This window comes from Tursiops truncatus, chromosome 18 (assembly GCF_011762595.2).
Source record: "Tursiops truncatus isolate mTurTru1 chromosome 18, mTurTru1.mat.Y, whole genome shotgun sequence".
NCBI lineage: Eukaryota > Metazoa > Chordata > Mammalia > Artiodactyla > Delphinidae > Tursiops > Tursiops truncatus.
The window spans coordinates 70923881-70935997 of record NC_047051.1 but is presented as its reverse complement, the minus strand read 5'-3'; positions in this window follow the sequence as shown (position 1 = coordinate 70935997).

Here is a 12117-nt window from a genome sequence, read left to right as displayed (position 1 = left end):
ATACTTTAGAATAAAGTGATACAGTAAGATATTAGACATTATTCATGCCTATGTTCTATATTTACTTACTTAAGAGTTTGACAAATAATATAAGCATGTAACCCCGTATTAAATCACCCGTCCATGATCTTTTTCTCTTGCCCCTTAACTCCTGACATTAACCGAATCATTTTGGATAATGATGCCAAGTGCAAAACCCAGGATGGTAAAAGAAATTCATTAACCCAAAATTCCATGAGTCTCATAATTCTCTCTTTCCCTGACTCCACCAAAATATTAATTCAGTGAACCTCAGAGCAGGTTCAAGAAGAATCGATTTTAGTTTAGTCTTCTCTTAATTGGTGTGTTGAGTCCTGTTGTGAGACGGGCTTTGTTGTTTAAGATTTGTTTTGATAATTTTGTAACATATTGGCAACGAAAATCAATGTCAGTATTTATTATCAAAAGTCAAGAAAAACATATATTTTGATAATTAAAATTTAAGTTATTTCTTATCTTACATAAAGTCTGGATAATTAAACAGACTTCTAGAATCAATGTTCTTTTGGGAAGAAAACAAACCTCCGGGAAAATACTTTAAGATCCCATTCAATTTTATAATATATACTAATAAATAAATATATACTAATAAATAAATTCAATAGTTTTCTTTTCTGAAATTATTAAGGATTATCAATTCCATTTTTTCTGACGTTACCTTTGTCACTTTCATTGCCGGTGCTGTACTCTTTTTTTTCTCAATTACCACTATAATTATCACTGCAAAATTTATAAATAATGCTTCAAGAAATTATACGATTATGCAGCTGTTTTTGTGTCATTGACTCATCATAAAAGAGCTTCCTAGTCGGAAGCATTTCTTACATAGTTGAAAATAAGGCTTTGGATTTATTTTTTCTTAAGCTTGACGGTACTATTTCTACGTTAATTGGGAGGCCACTTAGTGAAAATCCACGTGGGGAAAATCAGGATGTACACAAAGATAGAGCAAATATAAAGTGACCCAGAGATTCAGGAAAGCAGGCAAATGTGAAGGAAAAGTCATGAAAAAGTGTGCAAGATTGAATTAATTATCAATATTTTAGTAACTACATTGAATCTTTTAGTAAACATAAATCTTTTATTGAGATCAAGGTTCCTTTCTCTCTTCAGTAGACCACAGTTAATCCTGCATCATATGTTTAGTTCTCTTTTATCTTTACTACAATTTCCACATTGGCGTTCATCTGATATTTAAACTTATATGTTGTACAAATAGTCTGTATTATTTAAGAGTATAGCAGACTCACTTATGTATGCACAGAATTTAATTACTTTTAAAATCTCTGATGGTATAGCTTATTTGCTTGGTTTTTCAGTAATTTTTTTTAATTTAAACAAGGTAACATTTGGAATATTGTTTCTCTGAATGAATTATTAAAGAGATAAAAATTGAGAAGCACTTAAAAAGACTGCTCTATCTACTGAATTATCCCAAATTAAAATTAATTATATGGTTATATTAAAAAATGCTATATATGCTGAATGTAGCTTCTGCTCAATTTTGATGTGAATCTGCTCTAAAAAAATATATTAAAATATTTTTAAATTCAGAGTATAAAATTATATGTAGATTTGGGTGGCAAATGCAAAAAACAAAATCCATAGGTGCTGACAAATTTTATTTTATTTTTATTTATTTTTAAAAATATTTATTTATTTATTTTTGGCTGTGCCAGGTCTTAGTTGCGGTATGTGGGATCTAGTTCCGCGACCAGAGATGGAACCCGGGCCCCCTGCATTGGGAGTGTGGAGTCTTAACCACTGGACCACCAGGGAAGTCCCTGAAAAATTTTAATATGTGGAAGTAAGAATAATAAAAATAGTTTTGTTAGGTTTATTAATTTTTGAGAACCAACTATACAAATCCACAATTATCGTAAACAATATGATTAAACATGCAAACATGATTTAAAACGTAATATTCAAGGATCTATTGATATCACTGAGGAATAGATATGGAATTTAAGAAACCAAAGCCCAGTTGGATTCAGTGACGACTACTTTCACTTGCCACCACACACACACACACACACACACACACACACACACACACAAAGATGCAAATTACTGTTTATAGATGATGGAGAAGGGATAAGAATAAGAAAATAAATCATTTGTTTACATGTTTAAGGAAGTATCACAGTAAGCAATCCAATGGGGGAAAAAATTCCAAATAAAAATAAAATCCCAAAGGTTTTGTTTTAATGTTATTTGCTTGTAGTAAAAAACATATTTCTATAAGGAAGAAGTAAACAAGAAGATGTTTCTAGAAAGGAAGGGAAGAAGGAAAAAAGGGAGGAAGGGGTAGAGGGAAGAAAAAAGGGGGAAGGAAATAAGGAAGAAACATTTCAGAACATTTATCTCTGACAATTTTTCTCTAAGACAAAACAAAAACAGGAACAAATCAAAGCAACAAAACCTCATTTCAAATATATATAAGTTATACATAAGCAACACTAATGAATGAATGAATGAATGAATCAATCAATCAATAATTAAATGAACAAAATAACATGATCCTTTTTCCTTTGATTCATTTTTTCCCAGTTTCATTGATGGCTACACTCCAAACAACAGAGAAATGAACATCATGGTTTTTACTGTGCGTGGGCCTCTTCCATTGTATGCATGCATAAGTGCCAGCGAAACATTTTAAATTCAGTCAGAATTCTTCCCCATGTGGTAGAAATGATGATTCTTTTTTAGCTACACTTTTTTTTTTTACACTTTCAAGGTACTTTAAAACTAATTCATTTACTGTAAAATATCTTAGAGGTGGAAAAAATGAGTTTCTATTTTCTTTTACAAGCCATGCCTTCCTGGCTACACAGAGCTTTTATATCAATAGCTTCATCTTTTTGGTCTGGACTCAAAAGGGTGTTTTTTCATGTAACCATGCAACCCTTTTTTTTTTTTTTTAATATTGAAGAGTTTTTCCTTGGGATAGTATGAGAACTAATTTGCTCAAAAAGATCTGCAGTTGTCCTGTGGCCTTCTGTCACGTCATCCATTGGACTCTCCAGAGGAGCTTGCTCTCCCCCTAGCCACTGGAGAATGACATTTACTTTGTCTAAATGCCCAAGTTTTCACTCAGTTTGGCTACAGGTCGCTGCCTTCCTTGATTTAGGCACAACAGCCCCCTGCAAAAGTCTTGGCTCCCCTCTCCTGCCAAGTGCTGTTATACGAATTCCTGCCATTAATATTCTGGGCTCCTACCTCTTTGGGAAAATAAATTAAGCAGATACTTTCCATTTTAGGAACTCAGAACCTGAGGGATAGTCACACATGTGATCTCATTCCAGAGTCCTTGGTCTTTAGACTTAAGGCACTAGACAGCCTCAAATACTCATTCATTAATTCACGTATCCAATTATTCATAAACTCTTGTATCAAGAAATAAGAACTGAGCTCATTCTCTGTGCCTAGAATGGGACTAGACGATGTCTGCTCCCCTTTTAACTTTAAAAAACAACATATCCAATATTTTTAAAACATCCTAATTCAAACAACACAGACTGAATAACCGATTATGCAATACTGTGTTGAATCAAGGACTTTACCACTTCCAATCAGATGGAGAAGATGCTGGAAATACTATGTGATCCTACCAATAAATTTACATTTTAGCATCTCACAGTCTGTTTTCTGATTATTTTTGGCACACATTTTCACTGTAAAGCATAGAGAAATGTGTAATCTATTATCCAAATAAGTTATCAGTTAGTTTTTGAGGTATTAAAAATACTTAAGGGGCTTCCCTGGTGGCGCAGTGGTTGAGAGTCCGCCTGCCGAGGCAGGGAACACGGGTTCGTGCCCCGGTCCGGGAAGATCCCACATGCCGCGAAGCAGCTGGGCCCGTGAGCCATGGCCACTGAGCCTGCGCGGGAGAGGCCACAACAGTGAGAGGCCCACGTACCGCAAAAAAAAAAAAAACTTAAGAAAAGAGATATCTGGTGGTTCCTATCCAGTACTCTCAAACACTCTTCTTTATAAATATCTGTTCTTAGATGCCTCCGTAAAATTTTGCATGACTAGTATAACTATTTTGCTCCTTGAAGATTTAGAAAAAAATGCTCTGAGATGATCAAATCTCTATAGTTGGAAAAAAGAGTGATATCGCTTGGAATTAAGAGACAAAGTATTTCATTTCTCTTCCATTTCTTCAGTACTCATGATTATGTAGAAATATAGTCATTTTAACATCAAATTCAGTGTTATAATTTCATAAATAAAAATTTCTAATTATGAAAATAGATCTTTCCATGGCCAGGAATTATGTGCCATAGGTTGACTACTGCACACGTCTCTGTACCTTAGCGTTAAGCAGGTCTTGAAGACTAATCCAACCAATTAGGAATCGCAAATCTGACCATTTCTTACATCAGAAACAATATTACAAAGTGCCACTCTTACTGATGAAAATGTAGCCTATCACTCAAAGGTATTGCGACAGAAAGGTGTTTGGAATTTATTGATTTAGTGAAATGAACTTGCTTTTTTTGCAGGTTTTATGTGGGCTATATGTGGAAATCTCAAACTCTGTGTGACCAGTTTTAATGTTATATTGACTTTATTGAAGTCAACATTTTTAAACAGAAAATTCCATATCATTGAGCTACGTTCTTAAATGATTGTTGGAACACAATCACAAGAATAAGCAAATCATCAAACAAAAAAATACTCAAACAAAACTTATAAATCAATCGTAAAAATGTGTTTAGCAACTATCAGATTCATAGTATATGTTGACTGACTGACGATCATGAAATATGAGTATAAACGTAATAGAAACATAACATGGGGAAATCTTAGGAACTATAGATATAAAGTATGTGAAAAGCAGAGCTTCTCCAGATGAAATGGAGATGGTTTGTTCCTCGTATAATTTGGGCCTGACTTCTCTGAGACACTTCTGCAGAACCATGAGCGTTCAGGGAAGAATTTTACAGGAAAGAAAACGGAAATTAAAAAAAAAAAAAATTTGCTCAAGACCCTAATTTATGAGTAGGTAGTACTTGACCTTGGGACTTGTGACTGCAATGCCAGGGCTTTAGTTCATTTTTATCCCTGGGATTTAAGTAATGCTGCATTTTCAAATTTAGTAATTTAATTATCTCATCTTCTAGATGGACCCTGGGACAAACAATAGAAAACAGGAACAGCACATGAATGTCTCATTACCGAGAACGTGATAGTTACAATTTGTTAAAATCACTGAAAGGAAAAAGAAAGTGAAATTACCATACATAGTTTCTTTAATAATATCTGTTTATAACCCAGAAAAATGCTTCCTATATAGTATAAAACTTTAGTGGGGGATTTTAAATATGTATTACTAATAGTCATTATCATCACCAATAACAACAAAATAAATGTCTCTATGTATGAAGTGTGAGGAAAATCCCTCTATATTCAGAAAAATAGCATTAAAATGTCTGTGCATTCAGCTGAGAAAAACATGATAATATCTTTGTTTCGGTAGTTATGGTAGTTTCGGTTTATAATACTTAATATGAAAAAAAACTAAAAATGAATAGTAAGATTCTGTGAAGGGTCTCATTTAGGATGAATGTTCTGATTATAAATACTGAACACATGAGTGATTACCAGAATAATGCACACAGATAGCCTACTTCAATGTGTCAAAATTTGCAAAAATAGCACTTTATTAATAGATGACATGATAATATTCTAATTTTTGTCATCAGGAAACTGCTTGGCTGCAAATCACCTCCACTAGAAGCATTTGGTTATGAGATATGTGAAATTTTCCATCAAGCACTCAGTTAAAAATAATATCTCAGAAATGCAATGGTCCTGGTATGTTCTAATAAACCATCCTAGAGATACTCATATACATGAGAATCTATTTCTATAGTTATAAAACACTCATAAAAGTTCCAAGAGGTAGATTTTGTCCTAATTTTTTTATGTGCTATAAGCAATTGAGCTACAAGAATAAAAGAACTCACCAAAAATTTAGTTTAATGGAGGTTAAGTCTATGAATACACAAAAGTAACGTTACTAATCACACTGATTTTAAAAATAAAAAGAGAATCATTCAAATCAGTGCTAAGTACAAAGATAATTCACATTCAGTTCCTAACCTTTCATATAATAGTTTGTTTCAAAAAAGTGTCTTTCTACAATTAGTTTTTCAAATCCTCCATCCATCCTTTTTAAAATACTCCATATCTTTAAAGAATATTGACAAAGGATGCAGAAAAATTTGACTGCAATATAACCCGTCTGCAGTGGAAAGATATGATATTCATTTGTTTATTTATTCCTTCAACAAATACGTGTTAAATGCTTTATAATGCCAAGCAAGGTTTCCTGCAAAAAATCTTTCCCTTGTATGTACTTCATGATCTAGTGGAGAAGCGAGTAGTAACAAAAATAAGAAAAATAGCATGTTAAATGCTAAGTACGAGAAAGGAAAAAAACATGTTGCTTAGTGAGATTGGAAATGCCTGAGGGAGGGCTATCCATGGGAAGGCCCTCAGAGAGGGTGGATTTTGAATAAAGTGTTGAGGGAGCAAGTTAGTCGATACTAGCAGAAGGAATTTCCTGTTGCTTGGATGAGGGCCTGCCTGATGTATTCAAGAAACACACCAGAGCTCTGTGTGGCGGACCAAAGAGAACAAAGAAAGGGATACTAGATGTCAGGCAGTAATGAGAAGCCAGCCTCTGTTGAGTCTGAGAGGGCATAGGAGGGGTTTTGGCTTTTGCTGGGAATGAGATAGAAGCCATTGGAGGGTTTCACTTGAACATTAACAGGATTCCTCCAATCGCTGTGTCAAGGAGCCTCTACAGGAAGCAAGGCCAGAAGTAGGGCTGATTCAAATTGTTTTCCATATGATTCTTAAGTCAGAAAACATCAATCTTTTGTTGCTTGAAGATGTATTCTGAAGAACTCTACATTATGTATTTTTATATATCCTAAGTAATAATAATATGTTATTGTGTTAATTTCAGATATGCAACATTGTATAAAATAGTCTGTAAAAATTACCCACGCCCCTACAAATTAGGTTAGGTAATCAAGAATAGCTGACATAGGGCTTCCCTGGTGGCGCAGTGGTTGGGAGTCCGCCTGCTAATGCAGGGGACACGGGTTCGTGCCCCGGTCCGGGAAGATCCCACATGCCACGGAGCGGCTGGGCCCGTGAGCCATGGCCGCTGGGCCTGCGCGTCCAGAGCCTGGGCTCCACAACGGGAGAGGCCACAGCAATGAGTGGCCCGCGTACCGCAAAAACAAACAAACAAACAAAATAGCCGACATAGCTGGAACTGGCTTTAAAGATTGCCCTGTCTCACCTCAATTACCACAATTTCTTCTTCCTCATCCTAGATACCATCGCTATCATACGTTTATGGTTCTACAATTGCTCCGTATTTCACATTTTTCCCAAGCAGATCTAAGAATATAAGTGTATTTCCCTTTCATCAGTTAACAGTGTGTCAGGAAAACAGAACTCCTTTAAGTATTTCAAATGGAGTGAAAGTAATGCAGGGCATTATTTACAAAATATTGGAAAGATGAGGAAGTAAAAACAGACAACAACTCTTAACCCAGAGTCACGAGAGCTTTAACGCTTTAACGTGGAAGCTGCTGCCCGGCTCTTGTAAGAACGGCTGATGTGCAAAGCCTGTATCCCTGCCTGCGTCTTAGGAGGAGCCCAGGAGGTTGGAGTCTCCTGACGACGATACTTCCCTCGGAGAAACAGGCCAGGGACGCGAGCTGCTATGCAGCTACTGAATTTTGGCTACTGCCATGGAAGAAAGAAACACGATAAAGGAAAAATGGAAACTAGCAGGTAATGAAATCTGGGAAATACCGTTTTCAGACTTCTAGCTCTCTGCCTTACAGAGAAAAACCATAGAAGGTTGGAACACAGTAGGGAGAAATTTGACAAATAACCTGCACACGTCCATATAATCTTCTAAATTTTTACAGTTATTTTCCCTCCACGTGTAAATCTCTTAAATTGCCTGGAATTAATTTCTGTGTTTGGTGTAGAGAGCCAATCTTACTTTTTCTAAACTAAAAGTAGAGCTGCCATACGATCTAGCAGTCCCACTCCTGGGCATATATCCTGGATAAACTCTAATTCAAGGGGATGCATGCACCCCAGTGTTCATCGCAGCACTGTTTACGGTGGCCAGGACATGGAAGCAACCTAGACAGATGCCCATCAACAGATGAATAAAGAAGATAAAGAAAATGTGGTACATATTGTACGTATGTGGTACATATATACAATAGAATACTACTCAGCCATAAAAAAGAATGGAATAATACCATTTGTAGCAACATGGATATAGCTAGAGACTGTCATTCAGAGTGAAGTGGGTCAGAAGGAGAAGAACAAATACCATAAGATATCACTTATATGTGGAATCTAAAATGTGACGCAGGTGAACCTATCTATGAAGTAGAAACGGAGTCACGGACATGGAGAGCAGGCTGGTGGTTGCCAAGGGAAGGGGGGTGAGGGCATGGGAGGTTAGGGTTGGCATATGTGAGGTTTTATGTATGGAGTGGATGGAGAGCAGGGTCCTCCTGTAGAGCGCAGAGAACTGTATTTAGCATCCTGTGATAGACCATAATGGAAAAGAATACAAAAAAAGAGTATATATATATAACTGAATCACTTTGCTGTACAGCAGTGATTAGCACAACATTCTAAATCAACTGTACTTCAATAAAAAATAAATACATTTTACTTTTTCTGAACGTATTACTAATGATTCCTATTGATACCATAGGTGCACTAAAGACCAATGCCGACTTTATGATATTTTGCACATTTTCTTATGTGAAGTTCTTTTTCAGGACTCTGTTTGCTATTGCATAAATAAATATGTTTAATTATCTCTGCATCAGTAACTATAGCTTATAGGCCTTAGATCCGGTCGGAAAAATTTCCCCACATTAATCTTTAATAGTCCTAGCTATTCTTGGCAACTCTCTCTTTTAAATACAATTTAAGATAGTCAAGTTTTCTAGTGAATTATGTAGAAAACATTAAATTAAATTCATACAGTAATTTTGGGGAAATGATACCTTTATATTAGTGAGACTTAACCTACAAATGTGATATATCCTTAATATCTCTTAATAAAGTTTATGTGTCTCCACACAAAAGACTTTATCATTTGTTAGATTTGTACCTGAATATTTTTTGTTATTGCTATTTTGTTTTGTTTGTTTTTGTTTTTATCTTTGAATTTTATTTTATTTATTTTTATACAGCAGGTTCTTATTAGTTATCTATTTTATATATATTAGTGTATATATGTCAATCCCAGTCTCCAATTCATCCCATGAACCCCCCGTTATTGCTATTATAATTAGTAACTTCCTTTTAATTACTTCTAAAAAATCAATCTGTGACTAGCATATAGGAATATAATTGATTTTTAAAATATGTATAATATCTAGCTACTCATCTTAAAGACTTGTAGATTCTTTGGGTATAAGCAATAATAGATATTAATTATTATTTTCATGTCCCAATTTGAAGCAATAACCTAATTTTTTTCTACTATATATTTGTAGTAAGTGACACAAGCTTATTTGTTCAATTTATTTTTGTCAGTTTTATTGAGACATAATTGATATTCATCACTGTATGAGTTTCAGGTGTGCAACACTTGTATTTTTCCTTATTTGAGTGAACAAATTTAAGTACGTGAGGAAGTTTTTAGTTTAGAAAATTTCATTAAAGAAGCCCTGGCCACCTGAGAATTTATAATAAGGCTGTTCTTACCTTTCTTGAGTTAAAATTAATATTTCCTGGTTATAGAAACCCAAAAGGCAAGAAATTAAATGCATGTTCTAGGTTGCTACTTCCCAGCAGCACATTATAAAGCAAATATAAATTCTTCTAAGGGGACAGTTTTATAAATTAGAACTTTAATATTCACACACAAGGAAACAAGTCACCATGAGTGAGGAATAGCAATAATAAAATAACTAATTCAGATAGCCAAGTAACTTAGACTGCAATAATCAGATAAAACACACAATAACTATATATGAAATGTTTCATGAATTCTCGTTGGTATTTCCCCAGACACACTTTTCCACGCTTTCTGGGTACCCAAATAAAGTGGAGGCAGAAAAGATTATCAAAGAGAGAGAAAAACAAAAGGAACTTCTGGGGATGAAAAAAAAAATCTTGTAAGTTTAAAATTCAATAGATGGATTAGGCACAGCTTGAGGGAGAGGTAAAGACATAGAAATGACACAGAACACAGCAAAATAGACGGTATAATATAAACTGAGTGATCAAAAGACACTGGACATGGAATAGGGCCGCTGAGATGCCTGGCAGAAACCAAATCTCTCCAGCAGAGACCTGCACTTGCTTCTGCCAGGCCCAGCTCGGAGCTATCAACTTGGGATCTGTCATCTTAATTTCTCAACTCTAGCATCTCCTGGACGGTGACCATAGTATAAATAATACAGATACAAATCCTGAACCTATCGGAAAGAAATTAAAGCACTCTAAGTATCTGTAGAGAGGTTTCCCATTTTGAGATCCTAGGCTTCTACAGATAAAAATTCCCCTTTTAATAGAAAACCTATTTTTTTCCTACTGCTCCTTTTTACCAAGGGTATAGTACCGTGAGTGTTCCAGACTTTTGTGTGTGGCGGGGGGAGGGATTCAACTGCAGGAGCATAGACTCCTGCCTCTTGCCTCCCATACTGGTATTTTCCTGCAAGCACTGGGGTGAGCACATGTGGCACGCACGCCCAGAACACGACGCTTCAGTGACTGTCTACAATGCCAGTTTCATGCTCCTTGCAGGCTCTCTGACCTCCACATTCTCTCAGAAGCTCACTAAATAATTTACAGGGAAGTTCTAGAGACTTTTCAGTGTAGAGTCTTTAGGATATCTAGCATGCCACAGTGTAGAAATACAAATATTTAAATATGTGCTTTATACTTTGATGATGATCTATGAAAAACAGGATATAAGCATATTCTGATGAAATGGGTGATCATACTTATCTAATTCTATCTCAAAATTTCATTGTCCATCATTGCAACACATAATGTTATGTTTAATGTTATGGGCTAATCAGACATAAATCATGTTGACACAGCACATGAATGATTTATTTGCATCAAGGGAAGACTAAATGACATGTTTTACTGTGGGTGTTCAAATAAAGAAAACTACTGTGATCTGAGTAGATCACAAAGATGGGGAGCACATGAAAAGAGATCCTTTTATGCTTAATCAAAATCCACTGTATGGGGCTTCCCTGGTGGCGCAGTGGTTGAGAGTCCGCCTGCCGATGCAGGGGACACGGGTTCGTGCCCGGGTCCGGGAAGATCCCACATGCCGCGGAGCCGCTGGGCCCGTGAGCCACGGCCGCTGAGCCTGCGCGTCCGGAGCCTGTGCTCCGCAATGGGAGAGGCCACGGCAGTGAGAGGCCCGCGTACCACAAAAAAAAAAAAAAAAAAAAATCCACTGTATGGAACTCACAGTAATGAGCTATGGGTTGCCCTGTTTTATTAATTAATATCTGTTAATAATTCTACTGTTAAAAATATTCCTAATAAACCAAACTTTCTTTAAAGTTCATGTTACAGTCATATTAATCTTCTGTTTTCATGCTGATATATAAAAAACAGATGATAAAAATATATAGAAACATATGTAGTGATTTAAGTGTTTAAAAGAACAGTTATATTACAGACACGAATATTCTTCTTTAATATTCTAATTGTATGTGCGTCAATTAAAACTTGGTGCTTTTTAAAGGATGATTTTGTTTCCTCTGTTGTCTGAGATTATTTCCTCTGAACCAATAAGACTTCCAGAATAATCCCAATTAAGTAAAGCTGATTTCAGAAACAGTTTTATAAATATTTAGGAGCCAAAACCTTTCATTCTAAACCATGGAAAGTGACTCTGCACTAATATTGTCTGACAGTGACCTAATTAGAGTCATTTGCATACTAATGAGAGTTTGAAGGCGATAAGCAATGGCATGCTTGTAATAGATAATTAATTTGTATTTCAAAATAAGCTAAGGCTATTTAACAACAACT